Below are 19,705 nucleotides of genomic sequence, written 5' to 3'. Positions count from 1 at the left end.
TGTTAATACTGAAAAGTATTGAAAAGTAATTGAGAAATGTTTTTACATTAAGAAGTACAAATACTACTATTCAGAGAAGTTTGTGGGGAAAAAAAATCCACCTAGAAACCATTTATCAGAAACATTTTCATAATCACTAGATACAAACTGGAAGATTAGTTTACAACATTTCTAAGTAAAAACAAATTGAGCAAAGCAATTGAGTGTCTTATTAACATGTGAGAGTAACATTTAGCATTCACAATTCGTCAATATATTAAGGCAAAATATAAAAGGTGGTTGTTCTGTGTTTTAAAGCATTGCAGTTTCTTGCCATAATTCTAGGAGAAGTTCTTGCAGTCTAGCTTTACAGCATGTGATATTGCTATAATACAGTGTTGCAAAGACATTCATGCTTTGAAACAGTTTCCAGCCAAGGTTGAAAGTATAATCAATAAAATACCAAATACAGAAACAAAAGGGGATTATTCATCATGTATTTCACTGAAATTGTATGAATTCTAAATATATTCTTAGTGTTTTTTCTTTCTTTCTTGTCATGTTAAAAATCATCAGAACTAATTAACTGCAGTGCACTAAATGTCAAATGCATGCCTGCTTTTGTTTGAAGAGCTCTGACATTAGAATAATGACACCAAGCAGGAGAAATTACTGTCTGTGCATTATGTTGAAACTTACGCACTACCTGGTGGCTTTAAGAAGTGATTATGTTGCCACAGAAGTTACATCTGAAAGTGGTTCATCAGGTCAGAGAGAGTCCAGCTCTGAACTGTCACAGCAGCACTGTATGATATGACTAGAAATGTGGCATTGCTATATGGATAAGATGGATGAGAAGAGCATTCACAATTCCTACTGTCCTTCTAGTTCTAAATGAGCCTACTTCTAAATGCACTTAGGGTTCTTAAGTCTAGTACGCTGGGCATTATCATGCCTTATTTCTATAGTTGTTGTTATTTATAAAGACATGCTCATTCACTGACGTTTCCTCATCCTCATGGCCATTCTGGAATTGCATATACCCAAAAATAGATTGCTAGTAATCTCAGAGTTATTCCACTAATTTCTTATCTCAGAAGCATTGCTAATTTTTAATGCAATATCTAGTCATAGATATATTAAAAACAAGAAAGAAAGAAGGAAAGAAGGCGGGAAAGAAAGAAAAGCTTTATTTTCTTTTTTAATCATCTAGTGCGAAAGTAGAAAGGCATGGGCATGTATAGATAACACTCTTACCATGAAACATGGTAACCTGGAGCCATGAACTTTTATAGGCTCTAAATAATCAGCAAAAAACACGTCTTCTATTTTCTAAGATTACATCTTTTCTGTACTGGTAGCATCAATCTGTTTACTCCGCACAGTGAGGCTTATTTTCTGCCTCTCCTTATCTTCTAGCCCTACTGTAAGTATTCTGTAATAGACTTCATTATTTTTTTAGTAAGTTTCCCGTCCACAAATGCAGACATTTGAAATTTTCCAAAGCCTGATATTTTTGTGGAAACTGAACTATTTAAACAAAGAAAAAAAAGAAAAAAGTCCATTGAAAATCTATTTCTCCAATCTAAACAAATAAAATCTAAATTAATCAATTAAAGGTGGGATGAAACCTTTATTAAAAATATTTCATGTGTTATTTTTTGAATGATCATGACAAACTAGAAGACTAAGGGAGGTAGTATGTGTTTGAAATAAGCCTATACAAATTGGATGTTGTCAGAATGTATTTACCAGCCGGCAGTGTGCCTGATACAAAGACTAGAAAAAAATTCTTACTCATCAGGAAAATCCATTGAAAATTATCTCAGAAAAGTGTAGAACTCAATCAGTATTGATTCAGTAACTTCAAAGACTTGCTTTCTTTTCTTCACTTGTTCTGGATTCCAGTAAATGCTTTTCACCCGTAGACTTGTACTTCAGCCTGTTGTGTCTCACCCATGAAGGGAGGGAGGGGTAACCAGATCTGCAAATACCTCTGGTTAGATTAAAGTGAAATAGCACTCAAAGTAAGTCTGTGCATAAAAGGAAAAAAAAAACATCAACTTTAATAGAGATGTCTATAAAACTGTTGTTCTGCATACATTGGTCCTCCCACAATTACATGTGTAAGTTGTGTAGTTTTAAGGGAAATTTCATTAAGTCTTCCCCTATTTAACAACTTTGAGAGAGAGATCAAAAGAGTGATCGCCAGTCCTGTGTCCAGCATCAGGCTAGTTTCTTTTGTTGTTGTTGTTTTTCTCCTCTATTATTTTTCTTCTATCATTGACTTCCCCTAAAATCCTTCAACAAATCCTTGCAGTTGTCTTTACTGTCTTAAGTAAAGTTCATCAGCAAACCAGCTCACCTCACAGCATACCTCTTATTCAAGTTATTTGTTAATATTTCAAATCCCAGTTCTAGAACTGCTTTTAGCACAAACTTTGAAGAAATTCCATTGGTGACTTCCCACCTATTATGACATGTTGTGAGAAATATTGACTTATTATGAGAAATGACTCCTTTCTCCTACATTTTTAATTCATTTTTAATTCATATATTTACATGATTATCTGTTCATGCAGTAGCTTCTTATTTTTCTTAAAAGCCTGAGGTAAGGAACTTCATCAAAAGCCTTTTTGAAATAGAAGGAAGATGTAAGAACTTGGTTACTCTTACCATAATGTGCTGAAAACTCAAATGACTTCATAAGTCATGCAGTCTTAGTTTCTATTTTCTCTTTCCATTTAGATAGTATTAACCAAGATGTCCAGCATTATTATTTTTTATTATTTATTTATCCTCTAAGTAATGTATACTAGCATGTATGAAGTTTTAAAAATTGTCATAATGTTAATTTAATCCTTTGATTTTTTGTCAAACTTTTCAGTGAATATTGTCTGGTTTTGCCTGTGTTTCACTCCAATTGTTGAAGGAGATGGTTTGAGTGATATTAAGGCACCAAACACTGCCAAATATTGTCTGACTGCTTTATTACAAATTCTAAGCATTTACATAATGTGGGGAAGATGGGGAAGTTAGCAATAGAAGAGAGGAATGTTAGTGAATGGGTATGTGCTAATAATATAGAGTTTTATAAATAAGAGAAAGGCGAGAATGAAAAGGTTCTCTTGCACACAGTGGCTGCTGAAGGAAGACAAAAATAGCTGACCATTCATTCTTTGTTCTGAAACATTCTCTAATTTGTATAAATAAGACCAAGATCAATATAAAGTATTCTAAGTAACCAATTGGTATTTTGGCTTCCTTTTCTGAAAGAACTTTAATACCCTGATATACCTTATTATCTTTAAAGCTATGGGGTTATTTTTACAATCATAATAGGATTAGGATAGAAAATAATATCTGTTTAAGTTACTCAGGTTCCTATTGTACTTCCTGAAGTGCTTCTTTCCTAGCTCTCCATCTGTTAGAACACTCATGAAGCAATTTGGTTTTTAGGATTAGAAGGAAGTAAAGGGTCAGAAATAGTGCTGCCTGCATAATCTGACCAAGCTGTGTAAACAAGTGACAAAAATCATGAAAGAAAGACCACAATAAACACTAGTCAAATATACTCTATTTGGCCAGCTCAGCTATAAAAAATATGGTTCATCCACCAAACACCAATGAAAAAAAACAAGAAAATTGAATTGCATTGCTTTCTGGGTTTGTTTGTTTATGAGCAGACAAGGTGCAGCAAGGTAAGATTACCCTTGAAGAGGGACTCTCATTTGTCCATTGGGAGTAGGTGAATGAGTGGCCTCTCCCATTGACACTGGGAGTAGGTGAATGAGGTAAGTCTTGCTAGCAATTATAGGTTATAGAATGTTAAATTGAGAGTAAACAACATGCTGGAGCTGGCAGGAAGAAGCATTTTTCATCCCCTAATCTCTGGAGGAAGTCAGAGGGAATCCAAGAGACAGCAGACCTAATCAAGGGTGTGGGGAGAGATGATGGCAGCAGTAGTGAAATAACTAAAAGGAGGTCTTATGAAAGCAGTTGTAAAAGCAGCACTTTATTTCACATGGAGAGGTTCTGCTGAGAAGTGGTACTGTAGCGCAGATATTAAACAGTTATTCTGGAGAATTATTTGAGTCTGCTTCTTAGAAGTTACAGTTCAGATTGAATACTTCTGTCATACAGATACAGATAAGCTAGAGTTTCTGCCAAATCAGCGTGTGACAAAACATCATTAGAGGTTGAAAATAATCAGCCACTTTGTTCCTTGACAAAGACGTTTTCTTCAGACAGTTGAAACGTTTGGCTGGCATATGAGTAGCAAAATCTCATGTGCAACAGGAACTTAAATACAATGCAGACAAACTTATGCTTGCTTCTCTTTCAAAAATAAATATGGTTGGTTGTTTTCATGTTCTCACCAGTGTATCACATCTGTTTCCTTTATTTTCTTTATTATTTCCTGTTATCATTGTTGCTTTGTTTTCACAAAACGTTTAAAGTGATTATTTTTCTTGATTGGTGATATCATCCTTTAATTTGTTTCTTTCTGTGCTCTCAGCTCAGAATAGTGAGCTGTTACTAACCAAAGTGGAAAACAAAATAAAAAGGCTTAAGTACCAGGATATTATCATTTGTGAACTAACCCTTAAATAACCCCTAAAGAAACGTGCATACACAAGGAAACAAACAAAAAAAAAACAACTAAGTTCTCATGGAGGATGCAGGAAGGATGCTGAAGTGCTTATAAATTATAATCTTATAAATTAGGCTTGTGAACATGTTCATCATGACAGACATGATTTTCATAATTCAGACTTTATCAGGAAAGTAAATGTTAATTATGTACTGGCATCATCCATCACAAAATGAGGAAGTAAATGGAAGGAATCATAAAAAGGAATAAGACTAACAAAAAGAAGTAAATGAGTAAAAGAAGTACATGAGTAAATAGCTCCGTAATACAGGTGGAGGAAGGTTACTTCATTATTTTTACCTTAAAATCTTTGAGGTAGTTAGGTTAAGCAGATAGTTGATTTGATCCAAAGTGAACATGAAGAAAAAAATTCTGTATGATGGAAGTATATATATATATATATATATGTACATATATATATATGGCTACTTGCTTGGGCAATAAATTTCACAAAAGACTTTTGCTTTTCCCATCTCCCCAGCATTGTTCTGTTGTTTTTTGTTTGTGGTTATTGTTTTGTTTTGTGTTTTTTTTAGGGGAAAATGACTTAGCAAGGAATATCCCTAGAACAGACTTTTAAAATGAATTTACTAAATGTGGTATTCTCTGTGCTTTTTTTGGATCACACAAAGTCAGCCCAAATCTCACTAGGAAAACCAATATCTGTCAAATTTTCTTGTACTGCACAGTACACTGTTTATGTTAGTGCTCTGTTGTTCATATTGTTAATCGAATAGTAAAACTCATCCAGTTGTTTTCATACGGTAAAGATGTCATTTTGTTCAACAGGTCACACTAAAAGGTAATTCTGATAATCAAAGAAGAAATTCAAAGCTTACCATAACTTTTTTTCATCAAAAGTAGTTACATTTAAATACACCATAGAATATTCTCTGTAGCTGTGGGTTTGAGCAGAAGTAGCCATCTATCTGTGATGGTTGTCAATAAGTAAGGTCTGACAAAATGATCAGGTATTTGAAATTTCAAAGCCTTTCTCATTAGAAATCAATGTTCAGCTTAGGTATGTGTTATATTTTTGACAGACACCATTAGAAAGTATTTAATATGAACAGTTTCATAAATGATCCATTAGGGTCAGACTTCATGATGACTCCTGGGAGAAATATGCTTTTATATCTTTTCCATTTACTCACTCAGCTTTCTTTCCTGCTGGGAATTAAGAGCTGTAAATTCTCCAGATAGCTGTTTGTAGTCAGTGAAAACCTGAGATGACTGTGGTAAGGTTTTGGCTACTGTGCTTTCCAGCCTGTCCACTGCAGAAAGGGCTTACTGAATTTCAGAGTTGTAGGATCACTGCTTTGTTAAGAAATGAAAGAAAACCACATTCATTCTTGTTTTGAGCCCAGGCCCTTCCTCAAGTTTGTATTACTTTATGTGAATAGCATTTTACCCCTTCCAGAATCTCCCATACAGGAAGACATTTTCTGTCATCTTTATTGATAGCTTACTAGATGCACAGCAATCTGTTTTCTTAAAGATGAGTTCCACTACATCTCCTGCTAAGCATTTCTGAGCTGCAGAAAAGTTTATACTGAGATCCAAATTTCATGTCTGACATTTATGATTATTCCTTAAAGGGCCTGGCATTTTCTGCAGAGCCAGCTGCTCTGTATAGCCTGGGTGATAAATGTGATATCAATCAATTACAGAAAAAGTGAATGAGATATGTAGTCACAGAACTTACAGCCTAATGATGCTTAACTCATCCCATGTGTGCTAGATGAGAAAAATATTAACTATTAAAATTTAAATTACATTTTGTGATAGAAACAGTCCAGTGTAGTATCTGATTTAGTACATAACTGTAAGTCATCATAATTTTTGTAACTAAATAGTAACAGATAATAAGAAAAAAAAGGAGAGGAGAAACCTGATAAAAAATTTCTGAGACTTTTGAAAAAAAATGAATCCGATGGAGCATAAATTTTTACTAATGTCGAAGTCAAATAGGGTTGTAATCATCTATGATAAATTAAGAATTACCTTATTTTTGCTCATTTTTTTCCAGTTTCAGCTTGTTTCTTAAGAACTTATTTTTCTTATGAATGTATCACCCAATTCAAATGACTTTTTTTTTTTCCATAGTGATATTTGTTCTAAACCATGTACCTGTAGATCAGAAATATTTCAGACTTGAAAGAAGTTGGAGTTCTCATGGTTTTTCATTGTTTCCTAAACCTCAGATCATCCCCATTACCCACTGGTCTGTTTATACTGCTCCAGCAGTGTGGCTGCAGAAATGACCATACTGTTGTATCAATGGTCTTATGAATAGTTTTCTATAGGTCATATTCTATCCAGAATTTTAGTAGATCATCTTGTCACTTATATGTACACCAGAGATCAAGTTTGTTATTCAATTGCTTCATTACACTGCGTGCATACCAGCTGGTTATACACCCTTAAATTCTTCCCAGAAACAGTTTTCAGCAGTTTGCTTTTATTCATTTGTATGACATATATTATTGACTTGTACTTAAAAGATATGCCAAATGATATATGGGTGTGTGGATAAAATGTTCTCTGTTTACTAAATAATCAATTTCTTTGTAAAATGGTCTCCTTTTGGAATTAATGTGCTGCTGGCTTTGTGTTATCTGCAGTTAAAAATATTTTTTGTTCTGGTGAACTCAAATAAATATAAACACACATACACATAAAGTACTTTTTTATGTTGAAAAAAATATCAGGAATATTTCTGGTCAATTATTTCACCTTTATAAATAGATTTTGAGGTCTATCATTGAAAACATACCAATCATGTTATAAGTTACAGTAGTGCAGAGATAGTAAACACTGCCAATGCAGTTATTATGATTTTGGTATTTAACTACTAGAAAAAATGACACTGGGTACTTCAGAGAATCTAAAAAAAGAGAAAAAATGTTTTATATTTTCCTGTCCATTAAAGAGTGAAGACATCAGCAATCTGCATATCCTGTAACCAGGAAATCTGAAAGACAAGGATGCTGTAGACAGGCTGTTGTTGCTTTTATCACAATTATACAAATATTCATGTGAACAATCCCTCAGTAATTAAAACAAAGTAAGGAAGCTTGCCTTTCCCCACCAGGGAATTGGAAGAAGAGTCATCAAGATATTCTAGTTTAAACAAAAATTGTTCTTGATGTAGATTAGCAAAGAAAATCGGATAGAGAGTTTTTAATTGATTCAAATCCATTGGTCAGCTCTTATGGATATTATTTTCAGAATAGAGATATGACAATGTCTCTGTTTTAAAGATCTTGTAATCTGCTTTAGCATGCAAGTTTCTAGGCTGGTATAGAGTCAGTCTGAGTAATTTCATTGATTGTTGGTTACCATTTAAAATGTAGTTCTAGGATTTAAAAAGTAAAGATTTATTTTGTCCTTTAAAAGACTTGTAAAACCAAAAAATAAAATAAAATCTATAATTTCTTTTTGCCAACATTAGACATGAATTTTGCAGTTTCCCTTTTTGTTCTAAAACTGTGCAAGATTGTTTTGCTTTCCTGAGTACTTTCATGAGTTGATATATGCAGGTCAAACATAAACAGAATAGTTATTGATCTTCATGATATCTTTCCATTACATATCTAAGTCTAAAATAGATTATAAAATTGACTAATATCAGTAGGAGTTTTTATTTTTTATTTTTTTGCCTACATGATTCAATATCTGAGCTGCATAGTAAGAAACAATAGAGCTATTCTGTTATTGCATTGCTGAGAGGAAAGTAGCTGTGGAACTGGATGAATTTATAGCAGATCTGAAAAGTATTTTATTCACCAGTATGTTTAATCAACTGTTGATTATATAAATAAAGAATTCCCAATTCATCGAAAGAAAAGATATAAAGACAAATGAAGTACAGATTCTATAAGATGCTGTTTTCTATGGCATTATGTTTCTTGGTCATCTGCGTAGGGGTGATTTCAGTGACAACACTGAAATGTTCATCAGTTGCATCTCACTGTCAACAAGATGTTCTTCCAGTGAACTGAGGGGAAGATTTTAAAGAAAAGTAAACATTTCACCATTTTCTGAAGTAAGGAAATACTAATTTTCATTTGCAATTTCCACTTTACAGTTCATTGAATACGACATAAAGGTGTACATACCTGAACTTAAAAATTACATATTACAGTGTGGTAAACTGTTGGCTTCACCCAGTGTTTCCCCGGGCCTCACTTTTCCACAGCTATTTTATTTTCCTGAACTGTTTTTACTTTGCTAAAACTGTTAATGTACAAAAAAAATGTAAGAAACACTATCTTTAAGCCAACAGTCAGTAAAGAAAGGTGCTATGCTGAAGCAGTGATGTTGAAAACAAATGCTTTTTGAGTGGATGGTTGCTGGAATAGGTAAGAATTTGCATTTTGCAATGTGACATTGCTTAACAGTTTCAACTTTGCTAGACACTGATTTAATTAATTCAGCTTACCTCTGCTTCAGTTCAATCCAATGACTTTGCTTAGCCTGAGACCATTACACAGAACTTTTATTTTAATACTTCTACTGTATCTATTGTTTCATTGATTTCTTCAGGAAATTTCACCTTTTTTTCTCTGCTAATAGCCTTCGGTGAGCTAGAGTAGCTAATGTGTTGCAAATGAGAACACCTTAAATGGCTTCCTTTATTGTTAAGTTTACAAACCATGCACAAAAGATACATTAGGGCGGTACTGGCAATTTTCTTCCAAAAATGAGTGTAGTAAAAATTGATCATTACTATTAGTCTGCAACATATTTAATTGAGGAGAAAAAAAAAAAAAAAAAAAGGAGAAGAAGGAAAAATAATGTAGGGCCTCCAAGTCTTGTATATAATGGAATATGCAATCCTAGAAGGTGTTATTGATCATAATATAGCTTGCATCAAATTGTTTTGGCTCAGCCAGTCTCTAAAAGCAGTTGTCACACTGAGTTCTCATCTGTCTTTGTCAATTCTTTCCATTTTATTGAGGTACCGTTTTCAAGCTAAGGATAGGGAAAGAATGCCGCACTGCAGTTTGATTCCTTTACGATCAGCATCACTAGCTCTTTGGAAGTGCACTCCTAAGGAACTGTCATGTTCTGATGTTAGTGATGAGCCTTTCCTGAAGAAGGTAAATGAAAACAGGAAGAATCAAAGTACATTGTGAGTTTGACAAGTCTCACTAATGAAAGTGGGTGAAACAGCAAATTGCAGTTTGACATCTTCCATTTGCAGCAACTATTACTTGAAAATATATTTAATCTCAAAGGCAATTTTTACAAACTTGAAATAAGCAGTTATTTAGGAGTAGCTGATTTCAAATCAGGTAAGTCAGATATTTCTTCACAAGTAATGACTAGTAATATCAAATAATGACTAAACCAGGAAAAACTTTTCAATTGATATTCAGTTGTTAGTCACAGTTTCACAAATTTTGGCCTTTTGCCTACAAATCTGTTACCAAGTTTAGATTTTTATTCCTGTATAAGCCTTGTGAGGCAAACAATTGTGCAATTAAGGCAAAGTATTGAATGTAAAATATAGCTATCATTTCAAAACAAATTATCTTGAGCATGTGGTTTAGAGAATCAAAGTCTCAGACTACTTCTGTTTTACTGACTGGCCATCAAATGTTTTCACACTGCAAACTTATTATTCAGACCAGCCTTCTCATTTTGCTCCTCAGCATTACATTTTTAATTCATTATTACTATCATTATGCAAATAAGTCATTTCATTAGAGGGTAGACATATATAAAGAATGTTAGATAACTGTGATACATATCAATAAATGTGTTCAAGCATTGCAATTAAAGAGACAGTAAGGACTGTCAAAGTCAGATAAATGTCAAGTGGTAGAAATATAGAACTTTTTTTCCATTTCCATACTGAGTAATGCTATAATGTCCAATCATCTTCATAGCTTGTTATGTCTCATGGCAAAATACAGAACTGTTTTGCTGACAAGGATTTATTTATTTATTTATTTTTGCTTTTGATCTAATATTTTTTGCAATACTTATTTGAACTGTTGCCTGTCTTCTGTTCTGGTCTAGCTTGCTCACTAGTTTACTTTGACTTTTGTCTACTTTGCATGATGCAAAATAAATGTATTGAACAATTAAGCTATACAAATATAAATCATCATGTAAACCGTCTACTATTGTTTACTGAGGCTACTGGTGTAAATTCAAAAAGAGTGGAAAAAGACGAAGACTTAGTGAGTTTGGTGTCTTCCCGAATCTCTGAAAGGCCTGCCATGGAGTGGCTGTGACTATGTCATAAACAGTTCAAAGGCAGTCAATCTGGTTATACTCAAGCACTGTATAGAAATCAATGTTTTGTGTGATTTTTCAGATAAGGCCCCATGGGCAGATTTAGAGCTGAGCTCAGCGTGCAGTGTAGGCATCTTCCCATCAACCCAGCTCTATGTTTCATATATTTTGCAGCTCCATTCTGCTTGGTGCATTGAGTGAAGCACTGTAATCTAGGAGTTCATGCTGTAGTTGGAATATCTGGCTTAGGTAAGAGAGAAAACTAGATTTTTTTGAAAAATTGTTCTAGTTGTAAAGCTAGAGTTTTTCTTAGAGTTTTGTTTTTCTCAGCTCAGGAGGATTTGAGTCTGTTGATTTTCAAAATATCAAAGCAAATAAATTATTTTCATATGTGAGACAGGGCTGTGCTTGAAGGAGTGAAGTCACTGGCAGGACTGAGAATCTTATTGGGCCAATGAAGAGTTAAAGCATTTGAGTGATAATAAGTAATATATGAGCTTAGAATGTACTGCAAGACATACATTTTAAGAAAGAATTATTTCTGCAAAAAACTGGAAGTGATTTTTCAAGTGAGTTATCTGTTGATTCCTCTCTCCTGTGAGGGAGGTGGGGGGAGGAAAGAAGCTATAAGTATTAGAGTTTTCTTAGCTGCCTTTTCTAGTACTTATAGTGCTCTAATTATTTGCGTAATCAGTAAGATTGCTTATCCCTTTATAATTAAACATAGGAGAAAATACTGCTATACCTGGCTTCTAAATGATGATAAATTTTAAAGAGAATGTAAAGCAGATTTTAATTCTACAAAGTCCCTGGTCCCTGTGATAGTTTAAGTTTGTTGACATAACTTTTGACCATGCATTATTCATATTTTAAAGTCATTAAAATGCACGTATAGAGAGCATTTCTACGTCTGGCGTATTTTAAGAACTTGACAGTTATTTACTAAATCATTTAAATATTTGCTGCACAACTATGCACTTCCACTGTATTTCAACGAAGATGAGCTAAGAAAAAGTTATATTTCTACCACAGCATCACCCTTCTGAATTACCTTGTAAATCTTGATAGCATTAGAAACAGAAAAAATATATGAGGGAAGAGACGGCTTCTGCATTTCATTTATCCATCTGTTCATTCCTTAAAACTTTCTAGCAACTCAGAGTTAAGAGTATATGCATTTTCCTTCAAATTATAACATTTTAAACATTTTCTGTATTATTGATTGCCACAAGTACAAAATCTCTTTTCATTGTAGAGACTATTCTGAAAGCAATAAAAACCCTGTCATTGTCAAGGTCTGTGACTAGAGGGCAGAGACTGTGGCATGGAAATATGTAATGCAACATCTTCCCGTGTAAACAGGAATTAATCTTTGATATACTGAGCATGTTAATCATTATCCAAATAGCAGTTCCATAGTAATGCAGCTGGAAGAGGTTTGAAGAATGGAGTCCATCTACCATTAAAGTGGTTATTGATTGAAGGTTAATGTTGTGTGTCTGGGAGATCACTCTGCATCCTTCTTGTAATCAAATAAGTGCAGAATTGAATGACTGGCTGAACTGCTTGGCTAGCTGTCCATTTTACTCAATATGGGATATCAACATTGATTGTTTAAAGTAATCCACGACTTAGAGAAGATTTTATGACCAAACTGTCACAGGTCTTTGTTGACTTGAAATTGTCAGATATCCACTCATACCTACCAGAATAAAAATGGTATTTTCTTACTTTTTTTTTTTTTCCCTTTGAAGCTGCAAACTTTTATTTCTTACTGTATTTTAAGGGTCATCTTCCTGTAAACAAATAGATTGTAAGATTACACGGTACTGTACATTTCTGTGTGATGCTCATGTAAAAAGAGAGTGATGAGGCTGGATAAATCGTTGTGACAGATGGACAGGTGGAGACAGTCCAGTGAGCACCCTTGAAGGAGAGAAGATGAAGAAGTTGTGGGGCTGCAGGCAGCAGCTTGACACACCCAGTGTAAGACCCAAGTGAACTAGTGAGCATGCAGTACAGCAGTACCAGGAGGCTGCTAAAAACTGACAGCAAACATGGAACCAGGTTCCTGATCTGACAAAATGGAAAAAAAATTCTTAAGAACACAGAGTGACTAGGTAGGGATGGCCACAGCTCAGAAAAACTACTGAGCTGCTGAAGTGAAGGGTAAGGGACAACAACTTTCCTAGTTATGGCATGATGGGAAAGGTTTCTCTTTTATTTGTCTTCTGTCCGTACAGTCAGCCCAAATTTTCTCTGCCTTAAGATTAGAAAAGGAAGTGAGTCTACAGTATGAGCACTTAACTTAAAAGATTGTGCTCCCTAAGTGCTCAAAGAAAATGCAGGAGTTATAACAGCATTTCAGAGTGTGTAAATGAGAAGTCCAGTTAAACTCTGCATAAAATAGATTGTGTAAATATCATAGAAGTGTAGGCACTGACTATGTCAACTTGTCTGACACTGTCAGTATATTTCCTCTGTTCTGGTGCATCCTCAGTGGATTGATAATTCCTTTCTCTGTTTTTCTGCCTTAAGCCTGACCTTTATTCCTCAAGGGCAAAAATGAGATGTGGTCAGGTCTTTTGGAAATATCAGTACTTAATGTCTTGTGTAATTTTATTACTTTGAAATACATTCTTCCAGAGAGAGAAAGACATGAAAACTAATTATTCCAAAAGAGCAGTTTGTGTCATTGTTTCTTTTTTTCTTTTTTTTTTTTTTTTTGGTTTTTTTTTTTTTTTTTTTTTTTTTTTTTGTTATTGTGGCTTGAATTTGAGCTTTTTGTTGTTTTACTAAAAATAATGGCAAAATATGACAGCAAACTTTTTTTTTCCCACTCTTCCTCTTCATGGCAACATTAATTGGTCTGTTCAATGTGAATTTCATTTTCTATCTGCCTTTTGATGACTTTAATTGTTGCATGGTGCAACTCATAGAACACTAAATATTTGTCTGTTTAAATAAGGAAGCTATTTCTATTTGCATCGTAATGAAACCATCTCTCAAAAATGGCAAGGATAATCAGCAAGCTAATGAGACTTTCTGAGTGACCTAGGTCTATAGGTTGATTCTTACTGTAATTTAGATCAAACACTGCGGATAAACAGAGAAGTCCTTAATTGAATGTAAACATTTGAACAAGAAGGGAAGGGGTAATTTAGTGTAAAAGGAAATGAAAGGGAAAAAAAAGTTCTGAATGACAGCCACTCCAGCCAAATAATTCTTTAAGAAACAGCAACGGAGGACATTAATATGATTTGGACACAGTATCATGTCTATCTGAGTTATATAAAGACTTTCCAGTGGACAAAATAGACAGGCTTATCCTGGAAAATGTGCCAGCTTTAAGCATCCTTTTTTTTTTTTACTTTTTCTTTTTTTTTTTTTTTTTTTCAATATATTTTCTTGATCAAATATCTGGTACCAGATACAAATTTTTAGGAACAATCTCAGATATGTCTTTGCTTTTAGTTCCCCTTTCAGTTTTCTTCAAGAAAGTTTTTGATATCTGAGCACATTCTCTAAGATAGAGGTAAAGGTACGTGTTTGTATTATGTTTCTCTGTTACTTATGTACACCTATGGAGAAGCATCTGTACATTTTCTTTTAAGCAATATCAATGATAAAGTAATTTGTATTTCTGCATTTCAAAATTTTGGCTTTTCAGACAAATTGAATATTTGAACAACAACAGAAAGGATTGAACATTTAATTTGAAAATGTTGACGCTGACCCTAACTTGGCTACTTCTCCCTGCTGCCTATAATGACTGACTGCCAGGGATTTAAGTTTCCACTTTCATCATTCCCAGTTGCCCTTTTTTCTCCCTCTGACTCAGTGCACCTATGGTATCATGTTGCTTCTCCTGCTTTTGTGTGAGCACTCTCACACAGTTTATGCTGCAGCTGTTTGGTTGGTATCATGGCGGAACATGTGCAAGAAAACAGCAGACACAGAATAGAAACACTTGCTTAGAAAGTGGTTGTGATGACAATGAGAAGCTCCAAACAATGTACATTCTCTCATAGGTAATATTAAAATGCAAAATAATTTGTTAAAAGGAATTCATAAATTCTTCAGCAGGGTAGGTGCATTTGATAATGCATGTGTATTTATTTCCTTTAGCAAAAGGACTTACTGAGTTATAGAACAAGTAGGAAAAATGTCTGTCAGTTGTTTTTTTTTGTTTTTTTTTTTGTTTTTTTTTTTTAATACATATATATATATTTATTTTAACAGATGAAATAGCTATTAACAGGCAGATATTAACAGAAATTTGTCAGTGTTTATTTTTCTTTTCTGGAGAGAAATTCCCACATGTACAGCTCTAAAACTCAATTTCTTGTGTGCAAGGCATGTAAGCTTCTGCCTGCTACTTGTGTATTTTTTTTGCACAATACTGTGTTACTCATTTCTTAATATACTGTAGCCTACTAGATATCATCCTAAGGGTCTGGTCATTACCTTGATACATGAGATTCATTCTGCTGGTTGTGAATGGTTGCTACAGCAGTGTAAGTCAAGAGCAAATTTTAAGCAAGAACATAAAAATTCATTTTTTAATACAGTAATGTAATCCTGTGGCTATTTATCTGTGTTTTTGAGCAGTTTCTTTAAACGTGCAGTGCATGATAGTCAGTTGAACAAAAATGTGAATAGTTTTCCTCAACAAATGACCAGAAGAGCGTATTTTCATCAGATAAATTTATTTTTCTTTTCTTGCATCCTGTGTGCTCTGAAGATGAGAACAATGCAATTTCCAGATGTGGGATACATGGAGGGCAAACACTCTTAGACTCCTGAAGCAATGCAAGAGAGAGTCTTTGGTTTGTAAATTGTCTTGTTAAATTTGACTAATTTAAACATCTTTTACTCTGAGAATAAACTCCTGCTTCAAAGAGAGAACTCCTGCAAAAGATCTGCTATTAAATAGCAAGAGCTTTCTTATCCATGATTCCCTTTCTGCTATCAAAATTTGGTCACAGTCTCACTAGCTGAGAGTCTAGATGTCAGAGGAAAGAGTCTAGTCTAGTTGTCAGAGGAAAAATTAAGAGGATCTAATGAGTCAGTGTATCCATAGCTCACATACTGCCTGTACTGACTTAGGATAAGGTGGCTCTGAGAAGGCTGAACAAGATGTGAGACCTTAACGTGATTAAAACTCTTTTTTCTGTCTTTTCTTAGTCAGTAAAACATCTTATGTGAGTAAGATAAAAGTCATGACAGAAATATCCATAGATTTTATTTATTTATTATGTAGAAGCCATTAGGCCAGAGAATGGAAGGGGAAGAAAATAGGTGAAAAGCTAGAGATTTTCAAGTCAGCTGATTTTTTTTCTTTCACTTATTTCATGTTTTTTCCTCTTTTTAAAATCTCTGTGTCAAAACATTTGTTATTCTCACTAGTTTTTATCTTTCCTTTGTTAGCACTGATTTTATTGTCCCTGTGGTCTTCTTTCTCTTTTATTTTTATGAAATATTTTTTTCATAGCTCAAATGAGAATTTCATCTGAGTTGAAAAAGAGAGGTTATTTTTAAAAGTCACACTAAAAGGTGTTTATCAAGAAAACTGGTGGAAAGTATAATCGCGTGAGCCACCAGCTTTATTTATCCTTGAAGTTAGCAAGACATTGGACAAATTACTTCCATACCAAGTTGAAAAGCTCTAAATACAGAGCTTATAAGAATCATATTTATATATTGATGATAGTTTACGTCAAAAAGTCCTTTTGCTACATCTTTCTTGTCTTTCAACATATGTGTTCTGTATTCAAACACTACTAATAAATCCCTCACTATAAATTTCCAAACGGGTAAAGAGATTTAGCATTTAGAACCTTCAATTGAATATTCGCTTCCCAGAGCTAAATCTCCAGGACTTCTGAAAGTGTAGATAAGTGAACACGTAAATCTGAATGTGATTCCTGATTTTGCTTAAAGTAAGAGAATATTCAGAGACTGCATTTAAAATCTGTGGGAATCAGCAGCTTTGAACTTTTCACTGAATAAATGTTTTGCTGGAGCATTAATATGTTGTTTATCTCTGTATAAATTAATCCAAGAGCCTGATGGTTCCTATGGTTTTGCTCTTTTCAATTGATTAGAAACAAAGGGGAAACCTGGAATCCCATGAGGGATCTTTATATTCGTGAAACAGTACCTGTTCAGTTGACTAATTGTGTTCCACAGATAAATTCTGTTCTGTCTAAATGATTTTTTGGCAATGAGAGATCTAATGCAGTAGGGTAAGAAATGTGTTAAATGAGAGACAAAATTTTCTATTTTATGGAAGAGAGGAAAAGACCTATATATTTTTTTTTTCTAATAGAAAAGGAGGAGAAGCAGCATTTCAGATCTAACTGTAGGATACAGGCAGAAGAGAATAAGTGTATTAAGTGATTGTAAATAGCTGGTAAGCCACTAGTAAATGTTAACTCACGTTTATCATAGAATCATTTGTGTTGTAAGGAACCTGTAAAGGTTGTTTAATCCAGCTTCCCTGCAAGGAACAGGGACATCTACAGTTAGATGATGTTCATCAGAGCCCTATCCAGCTTGGTTTTGAATGTCACCAGGGGTGCAGCACCCACTACTTCTCTTGGCAGAAACATGTTCATGTCGTAGTTAGATTCTTACCAACTCTTAGAGTGGTTTGGATTGGAAGGGACCTTAAATATCATCTAGCTTCAGTCTAGTTGCCGTTCATTAGATTAGATTGCTCGAGGCTCCATGCAAATTGTCCTTGACTGCCTCCAGGGCTGAGGCATCCACTGCTTCCCTGGGGAGCCTACTCCAGTGCCTCACAACCCTTTGATTAAAAAATTTCCTGCTAGTATCTAATCTAAATATATCCACTTCTAGTTTTAAACATTCCCACTTGTCCTGTTGCTATCAAACTGTGTGAAAAGTCAGTTTTGCTCCTGTTTATAAGCTCTTTTCAAGTACTGGAAGTCTGCAGTGAGGTGTCCCTGGAGCATTCTCTTCTCCAAGCTGAAGAAGCCCATCTTCCTCAGCCCTTCTTCATGGAAGGGGTGCTCCAATGCTTTCATCATCATCATGGTCCTCCTCTGGAACTGCTCTAGGAGCTCTGTGTCCTTCTTGTGTAGCACTGCCTGAACACAGTACTCCAGATAGGGTCTCATGAGGCAGAGGAGAGGGGAACAATCACCTCCGTCTACCTGCTGGCCATACCTTTTTTGATGCAGCTCAGGATGCAGTTGGACTTCAGGGCTGCAAGAGCACACTGCTGACTCATGTACAGCTTTTCATCTACGAGGATACTTAAGTTCTTCTCTGCAGGGCTGCTGTCTGTGAGTTCCTCTCTCAGTCTGTGTACATACATGGGATTGCCCTGAACCAAGTGCCGCACCTTGCTCTTGGCTTTGTTGAACCTCAGTAGGTTCAGATAGACCCTCTTCTCAACTTGTTCAGATCCTTCAGCTCTCATTCTGTTGTATCAACTGCACCACTCAGCTTAGTATTATCACCAAACTTGATCCCACTGTTTATCACTCTAACATAAAAGGCTGCTGTATTGATCAGGCACAATCTGCTCTTGGTGAAGCCAAGCCGGCTGCCTTTGATCAGCTCCTTGTCTTGCATGTGCCTTAGCATCTCTTCCAAAAGGATCTGTTCCATGATCTTCCCAGGCATAGAAGAGAAGATCACCAGGACTCTTCGGTTCTGCTCTTGCAATTGCCCATATTAATCAATGTTAGTTTGTCTGTACTATACTGTTTTCTTCTAAGAGTATCAGAGAATAAATGATACAGAGACATTTACTGAAACTACCTACCGTTTATAATCCCCAAACGACAGTTACTTCTCATAGTGCACAACTTAGAATTTCTGTCTTGCTATGTTAATGACCTTCAAACACTGTTAATGCAGCAGAGGACACAGGTCTCAAAAGCCCAAATAGAGAATAAAAAAAAATGGACATTTCTTTGAGTCTTAGAGCCTCACAGGGTCTTTACAGGTATAGACTTGGCCATAAATTGACAAGCAACCTTGTTTGGCCTCAGGCTGTCTATGAGAAGAGGAGTTTGTAATGATTTGAGGAAAAAAACCCATACCTTGATAGGTTGCCATTTGTTTAAAATCCAGCTGTGGTTCTGTGTTCTGTGTACATACTTTTTCTGTTTATGGAACACCAGATGATAGCCTCTGGCTATAGATTTTCACTGAAAGTCAATCACACTTTTAAATTTCTCAGTACTAATTTACAATAAACACTTCCTAAATGTATTTTATTTTAAAGGAAGGCTAGTAAATATCTATGCAAAAATTTTGCTGAAAGTAACAGAACTTGAAGTGCTGATCTTTTTCCCTAACATGTATTTCTGCCAGTCTTGCTTCTCTTCATTCTATGACAGCTTTTTGAAGTCACCTGGATGTGAACAATGAGCTTGAAATGTTTTGATTGTGTGTCGATATTACAGAATAGAATAGCCTGTAATCATTCTCACTTTTTGAAAACGGGAAAAAAATACTGTAGAAAGCAGACTGAGGGATTTGCCTTGCAGCCTTAAATAAATAATATACTCCTTAAGTAGCCTAGCCTGCAAGTACTGACAACATTCTTTCTTAAGATTTAACCATTTCTTGGTAGTGAGCTAGAACTGAATTAACAAAGACTGTTCAGAAAGAAAACAATCTTTTCAGTGCCGGTGCTTTCACGTGCTAATTTCCTTCCTTTTCTGACAGCTTTCTACATGTTCTTCATCTGCCAAAAATAAATCAAAAGTGATTTCAAATAACAGTAAATCTGAAAGCATATCAATAAAAGACAGTAAAAGCAATAGAGGTATCAGATAAAAG

General features: G+C 34.6%; 1 protein-coding gene across 7 annotated transcripts in view; it reads left to right on the top strand.

Annotated features, from left to right (window-relative positions):
* Positions 1 to 19,705, top strand: part of CDH12 (cadherin 12) — a 511,787-nt gene that overhangs the window by 199,227 nt on the left and 292,855 nt on the right. The gene's annotated exons all lie outside the window — the stretch shown is intronic.

This window comes from Lagopus muta, chromosome 3, assembly GCF_023343835.1.
Source record: "Lagopus muta isolate bLagMut1 chromosome 3, bLagMut1 primary, whole genome shotgun sequence".
NCBI classification, from domain to species: domain Eukaryota; kingdom Metazoa; phylum Chordata; class Aves; order Galliformes; family Phasianidae; genus Lagopus; species Lagopus muta.
Note: the sequence above shows the minus strand (reverse complement) of the source record. Positions and strands in the feature narration are given on the sequence as shown.